Here is a 17,580-nt window from a genome sequence, read left to right as displayed (position 1 = left end):
TTTTTGGCTCGATTCAGGGTACTTAACTCCCAGACTGTTGTGAGAAACCCAGTGCAATGCCCCAGTGTAGGGTGATGCCCTGTTCTGCATTGAAAACAGGTGTTCAGCTGGCTGCATTCTACTGGAGCACAGGAGATTTGTCCCAGATTTTCTGGACATGGTCTCTAGGTAATACTTGCCCTTGTTTTCAGATGCTTCAGTAAAATCAGATAATTGTTCATGTACTGAGCCTTCCCTGGATGGAGTGACAACAGATTTACAGAGCTGAGCTGTAGGCTGGGCAGAGGGAGATCCTGGCCAGTGGACATGGAAGGTGAGTGGGCTTTGGTGCTACAGTTGTGGAGCATTTCTGGGAACAAGCACAGTTTGTTGGGACTGGGACACTCCAGCTGTGGCTGTGACCCACAGAGGTCCAGTCCCTGGCTGGGGATCAGCAGAACAACAGCCCTGATAACCCAACCACTCATCTCCTTAGTTTTGAAGGTGTGTTAGGTGAAGAACTACATTAACAAAACCCCTCCACTGTGTTTATTCACTTTAAATGCCTTTGAGATATGATTTCTTTGAAAGGTCCTACACAATCAATCTCCATTGTCCTGTATATATTTGCAGAAGATAACAGCTTCATTAAAATATGGTGTGCTATTAACTGCAGTAAATATATAGCCTTAAACCTTAAAATGTAATGTAATTAAATAAGAAATATGAACCTAAGGAGGTTAAGTGCAATCAACCACTGACATACACATTTGATTTGAATTAAAAAACACACACAGAGGGAAATAAAGGGCCTCCGTACATACTTGGATAACAGGAAATCCCCTGGACATAAAAATAGTGAATTTAAGAATGGAGAATATAAAGGTCTAGTTCAAATTAAAGATTTTATGACTGAGGACTCCATTAAATCTTTGAACACTTACAGTAAAGAGTTTGGAACACTTCCAGTCCAATTCTTTATGTTCTCACAAGTGACAGATTATACTTCTGAACTTCTATGGCAAAAGAAAGAAAGAGTGATTCTATTAATCCATCTAAATCTGCAGCTTGCTAATTAAGATGAAAATTATAACAATCTGTGCTTAGGTGAAGCACAGTATTTTTATAACCCAGCTCAAGACAGCATCACTAGCCAAGCCAAAAGTAGAAGACTTAAGTTCTCAAATTATTGAAGAACAATAAAATAATGAACCACTTAATACTAAATGGTCAACAATCTGTATTAAATATGGACTCTTTTATAGTGCCCAGTCTACTTTACTTTTTATATTTCCACAACATTCCTCGTGGTTTTTAAAATACAGAGAACCACACAGAGCTTCAAACCCCACCTGCAGCAGGAAGGAGGTTCAGTCACTGCAGGTTTGCAGTGGCAGCTCCCTTTCAGAGGACCAGGCTCACACACGGATTTTTGTAGCCCAAAGATATTAGGAGGGAATTTCAAATAGGAGTTTGCAAGTGAGCCAAGCATTGGAAATTAATGCACTACTTTTACTAGGTTTTAAAGGGAATTGAGGCAAAATTATCAATAATAAATCTTTTAAAGTTTAGGGTTCTAGAGTTAAGAATTCATCACCGCATCCAGGTACATAAGCAAAGGAGCAAGGATTTTATTCCAGACTTCTCAAAACATACTAATTACTAGTATAAATCTGTTGTCACTAGTGGCATATTGCCAAGAGGTAATTGAGCCTTAAATGAAAATGAATGTGAGACATGTGAAAAGACAGCTGATTTGACCCAGGATGTTAGCAGAAACATAATGCCTGGAAGGATTGTGGGGTTAAGGAACTGCCATGTTTGGCCATAAACTGCAAAGTAACACATAAGTCAAACCAGAGAATGACATTAAGAGAAAAAATCTTGCTGTCAGTAGGCTCTCCTCTCCTACAGGGTACATGGCAGTGCCTCTAAAGACACTGTGCACTGCTTTGCCTTCTTTCTATGAAGTCATTGAGGGTCTGGCCTTGAGTGAGTAACCAGATCAGACAGCATCAATAAATGCCATCTCTTCCCACACCAACACGGGTGGCAAACACCACAGCTGCCACCGAGAAACAAAGCTGACTTTGAAACTGAGTATGCAAAACAAAAAGCATACGGCTCTAATAGAAAGGGATGCAAGAGCCCTTGTGAATCACAAATAACAATGACCCTGTGATTGTCTTCTTGCAGTACTTTTAGGTCTGCCACTTCCGACAGCATTTTTACCAAACATTAAGGAAGAAATTTCACCCAGCCCAACGAGGCTGCCACACTCCTTCTAAGAGTGAAGGTTCTCCAGCACAGCCCAGCACAATATTCCTCATTTCTCACCACCGGGCTGTGTTTCTCTTTACCTTCCCTCACAAACACCAGATTTAGGAGGTCTGACTAATGGTATGTATATATGCCTGCTTTAATCCCATGTACATCTCCAAAGCAGCCTAAAGGCTCCATCTTTGTCTCACTTGGCCATACCCCTACTGGTCCTCATGACGTCCCTTCTGTTAGCACCAGGCTTTTGTGCAGTTTTGTAGTAAATGGCTTTATGGAGCTGATTATTTTATTTTCTTTTTTTTATTCCCAGAGGGATCAGGCTAGTTTTCAATTTAATCTGTTCCATCTAAACAGGTAATTGGGAGGAAGCTTGATGAAGAACTGGGGATGTGAAGGGAGGCAAATACTATTCTTTGAGTGGTGGTACAAGTGAATGTCATATGTAAAAGAGCATTTATCCACAGTGTAAATTAGAGTTCAGGCTCTGTCAACAGGCAGTGAAGACTCTCCTAAACAGATGCTTCCAATTGTAACTCAGAATACCTAAACCAGAAGCCTAAAATTAAACAGCATGACTATCACAAACCCATAGTGTCTCAGTACTGTAATTCCCACAATGAGTTTATGTTCTATTTACAAATGCAAATTATCTGGGCTTAAGCAGAAATACTTTCACTTAATGTTTTTTTTTCCATGGAAAAATTGAAACCTTCCCCGCTGAGGGGCAGTGAAGACCCTCTGAAGGGCTCTCCTGCTAACACAATAAACATCTGTGGGTTCTCTCCTCCCTAATGCTGTTTTTCTAGGGGTCCCTCTCTGATGAATTAGCAGTCCCAGTAGATTGTGGCAAACAATCCCACACACCACATTTTAGGAAATGGTACTTCTTGGAACTGATTGGTTTGGTCTGCCTTAACACAGGCAAGTTAACACCACATTATCAAATGGACTGAGGTCACCAACCTCCACCAGATGATCTGCTTGATCCTTTTCAAGCAAAAAAAAAAAAAAAAGAAAAGAAAAAGAAAACTAAAAAGCATAGATTCTTTACAGAAATCTGAGTGCTCCAAGCTGGAAGCAGTAGGCTTGGTCACTCACAGCCCACCCACCTACAGATCAAGATGGACTGGAACAACCTCCACCATAAGCCAGAAAGTGAAGGGGGTTGGGAGGTGGGAGGAAGAGTTTCATATTTCATCTACCACTTTTAATAGAAAACAGAACGTGGTGGGAGGTTGAAAGGAAAATGGCAAATCCCTGGAGATCCTAAGTGTTGGCCTTGCAAGCCAAAGCTGTCAATCACACCGTGTGCCCTCCGACTCTACTTCTTGAAAGGAAGGAAAGAAAGGACGAACAGACTGGCACATTCAGCCACTAGGTGTTACTGTTGCTCCACGGACTTTAGAATCAGGAAAACATCTATCTCAGGCATCATCTGCAGCTGTACCTGAAGATTTAAACCACAGAAATGAACTCCTGGATTCATGTACTGCGACTCAAGAATCAGAACACTTTGGTGTCTTTTCTTGGGGCAGCCATAGAGGCAGACTGATGTTCCTTGGATTTGTTTTTACATCTCTGCTTTGTTTCTCCATCTATAAAATGGAAATAAAGACCCTCATCTCCCCTGGGAAGGACTTTGAGGCCACAGATCAATAACAGTTGAAGTTCTTGACAATCTGTTGGCATGAAGAAAGCAATAAGGTTTTGCATGAGCTTTTCCTGTTGATTCCAGAATAAGTTTCCCAAGAAAGATTGAACTGAGTGTTACTCTGCAGACTCGTGACAAAGAGCAGGACTGCACTGCACCCCTGTCAATGCACCTTAATGTCCTGTTCCCCTCTGGTCTCTTGCCATAGCTCCACACAAAGATTTTTCCAGAGAGCAGCCACACTTCATCCAAACCATCATTTACTTAATCAACTACGCTTGGAGCCCCAGAGACACATCCCTGCCCTGAGCTTCTTAACCAACAAGCTTTGAGATTACAATATGGATTTTCTCCTTAATTTTTAATAACAGGCTACAATGCTCAAAAGTAGGTGTTCCTTCCTCTCAGTTGCTGTACTCCATGCCTTGCCCCCAGGTGAACCAGTATAAATTAATGGATGATACAATGCAGGTCCCTGTCTGTGCCCATTGAAGAGCTGTTTGTGCACACACACAATAAATGTCGTGCAAAGCACAGCAACCAGGCAGAGCCTTCCCTTCATGGTGAGCTGTGCCATGTGGTTGTACTTCTAACCCAGGCAGCATTTTCACACACAACTGGAGTGCTCCAGGGCGTGTTTCCCAAAGTTTGGAAACATTGCTACAGTACATTAAACAAAGCACCAATACTGAGCCACAAAAGCTTATGAAAAAAAAATTTTTTGAGTTGTTTTCATAGGAAAATTTTTATGTGCCACATTAAACGAAATACAATGCAAACTTAAAATACTGAAAGACTGAATGGTTTGCAAGTGCTCAAGTATTATCTGAAAGCTGACTGGCATTACATTTTACTGCTGCTTCCAGTAAAACCAGTGGGTCTCTACCTTGGAGGCAAATATCCTCTGATTCTGCAATTCAGGCAAAAGGATCACTTGCTCATACAGCAATCACTGCATCTCTCACTCGAGTTCTCATTGGCATTTCTAGAGTGAAGAACAGCTTTATTGAAATATTATTGATACTTGCAGTGGCTTTTGGCTTTTGAAGGAAGAAGGAGGATTTTTACAAGGAAAATTACCTGAAGATGATAATTTTTGCTTGCTACCAAAACATTATGGTGGAAAACCTGCCATCTAATAAATGCAAGACATAAAGACCATTACCAGCATTGTCTGGAAGTAGTTCACCTACTGCTGGGGTTTTTCTGCGTTGCAGTCTGACAAAAGGTTTTAAATCAATGAAAGAAAATGATTCACACACGTGTGAGTGCTCTCAGCCAACAAAACACCAGGAACTAACATAGCTTTTCCTATGTGCCTAAGGCAGATGCTGATAACATCAAATGTACTTGACTTAGATGCCTTTGAAAACAGTCACCCTAAGTGGCTTGAAAGCTTAATTCCCACTTTCTAAAGTGACTTCAAACCTTAAATCACATGGATAAATCCAAAAATTGCACCCTTAGTCAGCTGTGCTCTCCTTACTCTTCAGTGGCTAATATAAACACACAAAGATCCTATCTGACACTCCATCTAAAAATTAATCCTAATTGCTTTCTGGGCAGCTGCACAAACAGCCAGTTTTACCCAGTTTCAGTTACCTCTTATGCTTTATTTCCCCTTCTTCTGTGCTGGTGTCCACAATAGGACCCTTTATACCACATTTCTCTCCATGTGCTAGTGTCAGCTAATACCATATGCCAGCTAAGGCTGTTCTTCTCCCTGGGCCACCCTTGCTGTCTTTCCTTTGGAAGTCATGGGTCTGAAATGTGGAAAACAACAAAGCTGGGGAAAAAATTAAGTATGAGTTGTCCCAGCTCATTTGAATTTGGTGAATTTGGTCCTGAATCACACACGAATCTTCACAAACAAAAAGCACACATCCAGTCTGCTACAGCCAAATCAAATTCACAGGTATGTGAAAAAGGCATATTGGGTGTGTGGCTCTACGCAGATATTTACTATATGTAATATGCTAGGTAGAAAAGTTATGCAATATTAACATTTAAATAATGTAGTAAATGTAGTTTTTAACATTGAATCTAAGTAAGAATTGTGTGTAAGGTATTGTCCTTAGCTCAAGAGCAAAGAGAAGATAACCCAGAGGTTTCTACACAGAGAGAACAATTACAACAAGCCATACTAAAAACCCCTCTTGGATGTTTCAGAGGGAAAGATACATATCTCCTTGAAACCACCCTGGTCACTCCAGACCGTGCATATCTCCTTGAATCTACCCTGGTCAAGCGAGACCATTGTATATCTCCTTGAATCCACAAAGCCACCTGGTTAAGCCAGACTCCAAGACGCCAGGGGTTTTGCAAAAGGCTCTTGGCAAACGGGCTTTTCTTAGATAAAGTATGCATAATCATCAAAGTTTGTCCTCAAAAATAGAGATGCTTCTCTCTAACGGGGCCCTTCTTTCTCGCAGCTTTTGTCTGAGAGGAGAGGGGACGGTAGACCCGGGCTACCTTTCTTTGCTCTTATTGCCTCATTATTTGTCCTGTCTCTGAAAACTTTTTAAACTTTTATTATTGTATTAATTTTTTTGTAACCAATTTTTATTCTTTATTAAATTTTCATAAATTTCAAAAAGCGAGTTATTGGCATATATCACAATTTGGTAGCAGAGGATGGTTAAAATACCCCACTGTGGGTGCTGTGAGAGGATTAGAGACCAGGAAGACGCGTCCCGCCTGCATTAGGCGGCCTCGGCTCTGGTCCTCGCTAAGTACCCCAGAAAGGGGTAAGATCCAAGGACAAAAGGAGACAATAAGGCAAAGAGAAGGGAAAGAATTCCCTAAAAACCGCGGTAACCAGCTCCTAACATCAAAGTGTGCACGAAGAATAAAGACCCAAGGACAACGGAGTGGTAAGAATTGCTGGGATTGGGGGTGGCAGCGTTTTGCGCGGAACGGGGGCTGAAAGTGTGTGTGTCTGAGAGGCGGGCTGGGGTAAAACCCAGACCTTCCAAGCGAGAGCGGAGTCCCCTACGCTGCGGTTCCGTTGTCCCGCGAGGGACGCGGCCAGCACCGGGACGAAAGTGAATGGTAAAAAGGAGTGAAAGAAACCCCCCCCGGGAAGAAGTGTGTGAAAAGGGAACCCTAAAAGCTTTTGCTGGGTTGAGGAAAATTATTCCAAGAACACCCAGGTTATTTTAATAATCGGCTGGGTTGAAGAAATATTCCAAGAACACCCAGAATTTAGCTGGGTTGAGGAAAATTCTGAGAGCACCCAGGGTTGATAACCAGCTGGATTGGAGAGAAATTCTGAGACATCCAGGGTTATGTTAAATTCTGCAGAATCTATGAAATAAACCCAAGACATCTGGGGTTGGGAAGAGAAATCCCAACATTGCCAGATTGAAGGTTTGTGAAATACATTATCTGGCCAGGGACTCTTTAAAGAGTGTAAAAGTTGTGTAAAAAAAAAAAAAAAAAAAAAAGGTACCTTGTTGTTGTCATGATTGTTGGTTGTGTGTGAGAATAAGTGGAAAATAGGGTGGAGTGAATGTGGATGAATGAAAGTATAGAAAGTGTAAATTTTTATTTTAAACTTTATTATAGTTCCTCAGAGAAAGTAAACTGTATTAAGAAATAGTGTGAGAGAAAGGAAAAAAGTAGCTTTTGTGGGGGTAAAGGGAAGTTGAACAGAGACAAGGGGGGTTGGAGTAGAGAGAATATTGAAAAATGGGACAGAAATCCAGTAAAGAGAAGATAGGGAAGAAAAGAAAAAGTAAAAAACCATCCACAGAAATTCCTCCAGACAGTCCACTGGGAATCATGTTAAATAATTGGGAAAAAAACCCTTGTACAAGGACAAAGGATAAAATAAAGATGATACAATTCTGTATGCTAGAATGGCCAAGAGAGAAAATAAGATCTGATCACGTTTATTGGCCTAGATATGGTTCCTTCGAAAAATGGATTTGTCAGGCTTTAAATGAATTTATAAATTCAAAGGAACAGAGTGATTTAGAAGAAAGAAATTATGCGGCCTGTTGGACTGGAGATTATAGGAGAATCAAGATTTTTAAAGTAGCAGAAACCCCTGGAACAAAGCAAGGGAGGAAAACAGGGAAAGGGAAGGAAGGGGAACAGGAAAAAGGGGAACAGGAGAAAAAGAGAGAAAAGGAATGGGACCCTCTGCAGTTTCTACCCCCTCCTTTTCAAAGCACGCCTGCATTGCCAGAGTCAGGACCCAGCGGGAGGTCTCCCTCGGCCCCAATGTCGGAGTTCGTCCCTGCCCCCGCGTATACCACGGGTCCCGGCTTGTCGTGTGGTCTCGCCCCGGTTCCCGTCCCGGGCGTGGGTCCGCTTGGGGCGGCAGCCCCGGTGGCACCGGGCCCCCTCCCCCGCCCGCCCCCAGTAGTGGCTCCCTGTCTGCCTGGGGCAGCAGGAGCGGGCTTTCTGACCCCTTCCTCCATAGTTGTAGGTCCGCACGCCTTTTCGCCCGCCGCAGTGGCGGCGGCGGGAGGTCTCCCCTCCCTTTCTCCGCCGGTGGCGGCGGCGGGTTCGCCCGCGGCGGCGGCGGCGGGGGAGGCTTTCCCTTCCCTTTCTCCGCCAGTAATTGCAGCAGACCCTCTCCCGCTCGCGGAGGCCGCCCGTTTCTTGCCCCTTTCCCCCGCGACCCCAGGTCCCCAAGCTTTTCCGCCAGCCGCAGGAATAGTATCGCCAGAAACGGCGGCAGCAGCGGCCCGACCCTTGCACGCCTCTCCTGTGGCTATGAGATCGCCAGCCCTCCCGTCCGCCGCGGTGATGGCGCCGCAGGCATCTGCGGCTCCTAGCCCTCCTGGGACGGCGAGTCCCTCGCTGCCAGCGTGTGGCGGGTCTCCGCCGGTCCCGTCTCCGAGGACCGTGGCGACGACCCCGGCCCCGGCGATGCCGGGCGCTGCTGCCGCGGCCCCGTTTGTGCCGGAGACGGCAGGCCCAGCCGCCATGGGCCGCGTGGGCAGCCCAGCCACATGGAGTAGACAGGAAATGACTTCCCCTTCGGAAATTCCGGTAGCAGACCCCGCCCATGCCCCTCCTCTGGAGGACTCAAACTCTATAGTTACTTGGGAGGACCAAAATTCTATGGTGAGTCCTCCAGGAATTCCACTTCCTGTTAGGGGAATCGTCTCTATGGAAACCGCTGCCGCTACGGTTAAAAAGAGTTCTTTGTCTCTGCCAGATGCCCCTTACAAAAATACTAGAAATGCAGTTAGGAAGCAACTTTCTCCTGATTATTACTCACCACATGAAAACAAAACTAAAGAAAAGGAATGGGAAAAAGAAATTGGGCTATTTCCCCTAAGAGAGGTACCCATGGGAGGGGGAGGAACGGGTTTCGTGAATGCTCCCCTAACCTCCTCTGAGGTCAGGAGTTTTAAAAAGGAAATAAGAGGGATTCTGGAAGACCCCATAGGCACAGCTGAACAGCTTGACCAGTTCCTGGGACCAAATATCTATACTTGGGAGGAATTGCAATCCATAATTAAGATATTATTTTCTCATGAGGAAAGGGAGATGATTAGAGCAGCAGGAGTAAAAATATGGAATAGAGAGCATCCCCAGGGACCCTCTGGAGAAGACATAATGCCGACAGAACCTCCAGAATGGGGTCAGAATAATGAGGAAGGGAGGAAATGTATGAATGATTATCGCAATACCATAATCAAGGGGATAAAAGAGGCAGCCCCTCGAGGAGTAAATGCTAAAAAGGCTTTTGAAATACAACAGGGAAAAGAAGAAACCCCAACTGAATGGTTAGATCGACTTAGGAGAAATATAAAACAATATTCTGGAATAGATCCTGAAACTGAAGTGGGAAAAGCTTTATTGAGAGTAAATTTTGTTACAAATGCTTGGCCAGATATTAGAAAAAAATTAGAGAAGATTGAGGATTGGCATGGAAAACCCTTAGATGATTTATTGAAGGAAGCTCAAAAAGTCTATGTTCGAAGGGATGAAGAACAAACTAAGCTACAGGCAAAAATTATGGCAGTTACTATGAGGGGAAGCAATTTCCAGAAAAATCAGAGATACACAGGCACTGCTTCTAAATATGATGGTCATAAAGACAGGAGAATGGAAAAAAATCAAAACCCAACACCAACAAAGCCACAGAGGCATTCCAAAAATGTCTGTTTTTTCTGTCAAGGTGAAGGGCATTATAGAAGGGACTGCCCTAAACGGGCAAAAGATCTGAAAATCTTCAAAGAGATGAATACAGAAAGTGACTAGGGAAGTCTCAGGCTCTATTTTTTAGGGGACAAATACCATCTAGAGCCTGTGATAACCCTAAAAGTGGGTCCCCAAGGAGAGGAAGTGAAATTTGTAGCAGACACTGGCGCAGAAAAAACTTGTCTCATAGATATTCCCAAAGGTTATAAAGTAAGTAAAGAGACTGTAAAGGTAGTAGGTGCAAAAGGAGAAAGTTTTTCTGCTCCAGTCATCAAAAATGTATTAATAGAGGGAGAAACTAGATTTTGGGTAGGAGATGTTTTGCTGGTCCCGGGGGCAGGCAGTAATTTATTGGGACGAGACTTCCAAATAAAATTAGGAATAGGAGTTATACCAGAAAATGGGAAGATGACAGCTAAAATACTGAAACTAGAACAGGAGGATGAAAAGAAAATTAAAAAGGAGGTATGGGCTGCTGAAGGAAATAGAGGAGGATTGAATATTGACCCCATAAAAGTTAAAATTGAAAGAGAAGATTGTCCCATACGGGTGCGTCAGTATCCTATCTCATTAGAGGGACGGGAAGGGTTGAAGCCAGTAATAGAAGGACTGATAAGGGATGGTACACTAGAACCCTGTATGTCTCCTCATAATACCCCCATTCTTCCAGTAAAGAAACCTGATGGGAGTTACAGACTGGTACAAGACTTAAGGGAGGTGAACAAGAGAACTCGGACCAGATATCCAGTAGTTCCCAACCCGTATACTCTCCTAAGTAAGGTCCCTCCCCAGCATCAGTGGTTTAGTGTAGTGGATCTTAAAGACGCCTTTTGGGCTTGCCCATTAGCCGAGGAGAGCCGAGATATCTTTGCCTTTGAATGGGAGAACCCACAAACCGGGAGAAAGCAGCAATTAAGATGGACAAAATTGCCGCAGGGTTTTACTGAATCTCCAAACTTATTTGGACAAGCTTTAGAAACCATATTACAAACTTTCCCCACTCCCTCTGGGATACAAGTTATCCAATATGTAGATGATCTCTTGCTATCAGGAGAAGTAAAAGCTGAAGTCAGAGAGGCTACTATAAAGCTTTTAAATTTTCTTGGAGAAAAAGGATTGAGAGTATCAAAAAGGAAATTACAATTTGTGGAACCAGAGGTAAAATATCTTGGACACTTAATAAGTAAGGGCAACCGGAAGCTCAGCCCAGAAAGGATTGCAGGAATATTATCCCTTCCCTCTCCCTCTTCCAAAAGGGAAATCAGAAAACTACTCGGCTTATTGGGATATTGTAGATTATGGATTGAAGGATACACACAGGCAGTAAAATTTTTATACAAAAAGTTGACAGAGGGAGATGATATAAGATGGAACAAGGAAGATGAGGATAAATTAGGAAAACTGAAGTCAAAACTGGCTTCAATCCCAGCATTAAGTTTACCCTCACTATCAAAACCCTTCTATTTATATGTGAATACAGAAAAGGGAGTGGCTCATGGAGTTCTAGCTCAGGAGTGGGGAGGAGTAAAGAAACCAGTGGCTTATCTATCAAAAATGTTGGATCCAGTGAGCCATGGCTGGCCAGTGTGTATTCAAGCTATAGCAGCTACTGCAATCCTAGTTGAAGAAAGCCGTAAACTGACTTTTGGAGGTAAACTAATTGTGTGCACACCTCATGCAGTTCGAAATGTGTTAAACCAAAAGGCTGAAAAATGGTTGACAGACTCTCGGATGCTAAAATATGAGGCGATCTTGATAGACAGTGATGATTTGACATTAGAAGTAAATAAAAGCCTGAACCCAGCTCAATTTTTATATGGGGAACCAACAGATAACTTAATACATGATTGTCTAGAAATTATCCAATACCAGACAAAGATTCGAGAAGACCTTGAGGACCAAGCCCTTTTAGAAGGGGAAATAATTTATGTGGATGGTTCTTCCAGATGCCTACAAGGAAAAAGAATGTCCGGATATGCAGTAGTTGATGGGAAAAACATGCAAACTATTGAAAAAGGGAAATTACCCTCAAACTGGTCAGCTCAAACCTGTGAATTATATGCTCTAAAAAGGGCACTAGAACACTTAGCACATAAAAAGGGTACAGTTTACACTGACAGCATGTATTGCTTCGGAGTAGTACATACCTTTGGAAAAATTTGGGAAGAAAGAGGATTGCTTAATTCAAGAGGAAAAGGATTAGTACATGAAGGGCTCATTTTAGAGGTCTTAGAAGCATTAAAATTACCTGAAGAGATAGCTGTAGTACATATTAGAGGTCACCAAAAGGGAGTAACTCCAGAAGTAAGGGGAAATAATTTGGCAGACCAAGAAGCAAAGGACGCAGCAGAGAATGGAGTGGAAAGAGTAATGTTAATATTAACTACAAACGAGGAGGAATTGGAAATTCCAAAATTCAGTGAAACTGAGGAAAAAGAGTTAAAGGAGATAGGAGGTGAACAAGATGAATCAGGGAAATGGAAACTTCCTGATGGAAGGCAATTACTCAATAAAATACTTACTAGAAGGATATTAGAAGACATGCATCAAAAAACTCACTGGGGTACCCAGGCTTTGTGTGATCATTTCTTAAGAAACTATGGGTGCATTGGGATTTATGGGGTAGCAAAAAGGGTAACTGAAAAATGTATAACTTGTCAAAGGATAAATAAGAAAGTAATGAGGAAAACCACCCGGGGAGGTCGGGAATTAGCCCTTAGACCATTTCAAAGTATCCAAGTAGATTTTACAGAACTTCCTCAAGTTCAGCGATGGAAATATATATTAGTAATAACAGACCATTTAACTCATTGGGTGGAGGCAGTTCCCACTGCCAAGGCTACTGCTAATGTGGTAAGTAAAACCCTTTTGGAACAAATTATTCCAAGATATGGGATGGTTAATAGAATAGATTCAGACAGAGGAACACACTTTACATCAAAAGTGTTACAACAATTAATTCAAGCCTTGGGGATAAAATGGGAATTACACACCCCATGGCACCCACAAAGTTCGGGCAGAGTAGAGAGGATGAACCAAACTTTAAAAAGAACTTTAACCAAATTAATAGTTGAAACCCGAATGTCATGGGTACAATGCTTGCCTTTAGCATTACTGAGAATTCGAACACAACCCAGATCAGATCTGGGAGTGTCACCTTATGAAATGATGTTTGGGTTACCTTTTCTGACCACTAAACATGAAAATGCTACTTATGAAGTAGGGGAAAGGAGTGTTAAGGGATATATTAACACAATTGCAAAAACCCTTGAGAATTTAAGACTAAAAGGAATAATCCCTCAAACCACCCCTTTAGACTTTAAAATCCATAATATTCATCCAGGGGAGTGGGTATTAGTAAAAACATGGAAAGAACAATCTTTAACTCCACAATGGGAAGGTCCTTTTCAGGTATTGCTGACGACCGAGGCGGCGGTCCGGACCAGAGAACGAGGGTGGATCCACGCCAGCAGAATCAAAGGACCTGTGGAAAAGCCTAAGGAGTGGACAATATCATCGGAACCGGGTGAAACGAAATTAACCCTAAAACGGAAATGAGAGGTGATGAACTGGGGAGATCCGCATGATCCAGGAAACATACACAGGATCACACCAGACTGGGAAGCTAGACCGAGTTTGCACCAGTGGTTTCAAATACCACCTGGGAAAACTTTGAGACACCTCCGGTACCCTCCCTGGGGAGGAATACTTCCACCACAGACAGGAGGATCGGGATTGTTTCGGACAGAAAACCCCTGTGTTTTTGCCTTAGCCTGTGATTTATATAAAGAGGAGGGGGAATTACCTCATACATTGCCAAGCCAAATACCCTGTTTGATTCACCCAAATACTGGACATGCTGGTTGGTGTAAATGTAAGTGTTTGAGCTGTGGGAAAAATTGGTACTGTAGTTCACACAAACGACGCTCTCGTTGCATGAAGTGTAGAGTGTCACCTGAGCCCCCTATCCAAGCAGAACTTGAAGCTACTGAAATAATAACTTGGTTGTGTGGTTGGGAATTATTAGTGCCTGTTGAATGGGAGATAGCTGAGGAAGAGTGGGAGACCACGGTCAAGAAGTGTCAAAAACGATTTGCCTGGAAATTAGCTAAGAGAAAGTGACAATAGAGGAGAGGGCAAGACCAGATTGGCCTCTGTAATCGCCACCGAGAAGATCACATACACCTGCTGTGGGCTGCAACCCCATAGGCATGGGAGGTGGGAGTATAAGCCATACTGGACCTCTGCTGGTTCTGTCACTCATTTTCTGGCTCTTCCCTTTTGGGATGCCGACCAGGCCATGCTACAGGTGTTACCAAAAACTGTATATGGAAAGACACCGAGGCTCCTTCTTTATTTCTCACACTCATATCAACAGTCACTGTTATAACCCTTCCAAATTGGGAAACTGCATACACAATGGGAAAAAGTACTGGATGGCGGAAAATGTGAGGGGAAGTGAATGTGCAAAAGGGGAGAAATGGATGTGTTTCACCCACATTACTGGGAGTAAAACAAAGGATTTGGTAAAGGAGGAATTGATAAGCAAAAAAGCTAGGCCTGCACCACCACCAAAGCCTGTACCAATCTCGCTGGATGGTTTGTATAAGAAATTGGAACAACAACTGGAGAAAGAAATAGATATTTCACGGATGGGTAAAAATCTGTTTGTGGAATTGGGAGAAAGAATAAGTAAGGAACTCAACGTAACCAATTGTTGGGTCTGTGGAGGGGCTTTGATGTCAGAAGAATGGCCATGGAAAGGCAGCAGCTTAGGCCCAATCGAGCTCCTTAAGTGGAACCAAACAAGTATAAAGGGAGAAAATCGGCCAGGGGGATGGATTTTAAGTTCAGTAGTCATAGGGGAGGAATGTCTTTGGCGTGAAGGAAAAAAGTTCCTCCGTGAAGTAGGAAAAACTCCCTGTAAAAGATACAAGGTTAGTAATGGAACCTCTGTATGGTGGATCCCAGAAGAACCTACCATGTACTGGACCCAGAAAAAAAGAAAAAAACGGAAATTGTGAATATAATAATAAAATCAGGCTTTTTCAATGTAATGATACAGGAAAGAATCCTTATGTTGGCATCCCAGAGATTTCTAAATTTTGGGAGAATATGGATGAGCAAAAATTGGACTATTGGAAAGCTCCAGACGGTTTGTTCTGGATATGTGGGAAAAGGGCGTATCCAAAACTCCCTCCCAAGTGGAAAGGGAGCTGTACTCTGGGTGTCATACAACCAGGATTTTTTCTTTTGCCCGGACCTGAAGGGGATCACTTAGGGATACCAGTTTATGAGGATCTAAAAAGAAGCAAGAGAGATGTAATTGGAGGATTCCAAAAATGGGGAGAGGATGAGTGGCCCCCTGCACGCATACTGGAAACATACGGACCAGCCACCTGGGCACAGGACGGGAGTTGGGGATATCGAACTCCCATTTATATGTTAAACCGTATCATAAGGCTTCAAGCAGTCGTAGAGATAATAACAAACAAAACTGGTAGTGCAATGGAATTAATATCCAGGCAACAAACTCAAATCAGAGCCGCTGTGTACCAAAACAGGTTAGCACTGGATTACCTATTAGCTGAAGAAGGGGGCGTTTGTGGAAAATTCAATACATCAGATTGTTGTTTAAAAATAGATGATAATGGAGAAGCTGTCCTGGATATAGTCAATGATATCAGAAAAATCGCCCATGTACCAGTCCAGAAGTGGGAATCCATGCTAAGTACCAGCTGGTGGGATAATGTGCTAGGAATAGAATGGTGGAAGAAACTAGGTTTTTTCCTCTTATGTGCTACAGCTGGTTTAATATTCCTCCCTTGTTTGATCCCTTGTTTTATCAGATTAATCACTAGTGTAGTTCAAGGTATGCAATTAGTGACCTTGGATCAAAAGATGGATACAACAAAAACGGTACAAAAGATAATGGTATTAAGGAAACAAAACAGAGTAGCAGACCCCCTCCAGGAAGCCAGACTGATTTATGAAGAAAATGAACATAGAAGGGATGCAAGAGAGCAGTAAATATCGCTCGAGCCAATTTTATTATAAAAAGAAAGAGGAGGGATTGTGAAAAAGGCATATTGGGTGTGTGGCTCTACGCAGATATTTACTATATGTAATATGCTAGGTAGAAAAGTTATGCAATATTAACATTTAAATAATGTAGTAAATGTAGTTTTTAACATTGAATCTAAGTAAGAATTGTGTGTAAGGTATTGTCCTTAGCTCAAGAGCAAAGAGAAGATAACCCAGAGGTTTCTACACAGAGAGAACAATTACAACAAGCCATACTAAAAACCCCTCTTGGATGTTTCAGAGGGAAAGATACATATCTCCTTGAAACCACCCTGGTCACTCCAGACCGTGCATATCTCCTTGAATCTACCCTGGTCAAGCGAGACCATTGTATATCTCCTTGAATCCACAAAGCCACCTGGTTAAGCCAGACTCCAAGACGCCAGGGGTTTTGCAAAAGGCTCTTGGCAAACGGGCTTTTCTTAGATAAAGTATGCATAATCATCAAAGTTTGTCCTCAAAAATAGAGATGCTTCTCTCTAACGGGGCCCTTCTTTCTCGCAGCTTTTGTCTGAGAGGAGAGGGGACGGTAGACCCGGGCTACCTTTCTTTGCTCTTATTGCCTCATTATTTGTCCTGTCTCTGAAAACTTTTTAAACTTTTATTATTGTATTAATTTTTTTGTAACCAATTTTTATTCTTTATTAAATTTTCATAAATTTCAAAAAGCGAGTTATTGGCATATATCACAGGTAGTTGCAGCTACTGCTTGTTCATTGTCTTAGTCCCATGAACCCAAAAAGAAAGGTTTTTCTGAAGTTTAAAATACTGTGTGAACACTGGGACATCACTGCCACACTGAATTACTGCAAACTATCCCTATACAAGGAGTGAAACAACAAATGAGTCTCTGCTCATTTGATAGAGAAGACTGTACCCCCTCAGTGACAGCAGAGCATTTCTGGCTCACATTTACTAGCAGTACTGGTAATAAACATTTACACTGTGGTAGCGCCTAGAGGCCCTATTTGAAAGCTTGTCTAGAAGTGCTATTGTACCTGGGCACTAAACAGCTCTGGAGCAGCACATCTGTCTGCCAGATGTTTTATTTTCTTAGAAGCTGCCATTGCAAAAAGCTCCTTGCCTCCTCTAACAAGCCTTAATAAGAATCTTCAAGAGCTTGGTTTCATCATCCTTCCAAGGAGAATCACAATGAAACAAGGAAGGAGAGCACTGCTCCAGCTAGTGAGGGACACCACAGTGGTGCAGAATGGTCTGAAGACCACATTGACAGAGGGCTGTGGAAGAGGGCACCACCTCTGCCTGTTTCATCCCTCCAGAGCTGCCTACCCAGGCACTGGGGCCAATGCAGAGCAGCACTGCATGGATGTGGCCAGCAATGGCATGCAGCAGTGGGCTTGGTGGTCTCTATTCCATCTTTCATTGACTTTTGGACCCTGAAAGGTTGCACAGGAGTCGTG

Source organism: Prinia subflava, chromosome 8 (genome assembly GCF_021018805.1).
Source record: "Prinia subflava isolate CZ2003 ecotype Zambia chromosome 8, Cam_Psub_1.2, whole genome shotgun sequence".
NCBI classification, from domain to species: Eukaryota; Metazoa; Chordata; class Aves; order Passeriformes; family Cisticolidae; genus Prinia; species Prinia subflava.
This window is presented reverse-complemented; position numbering follows the sequence as displayed.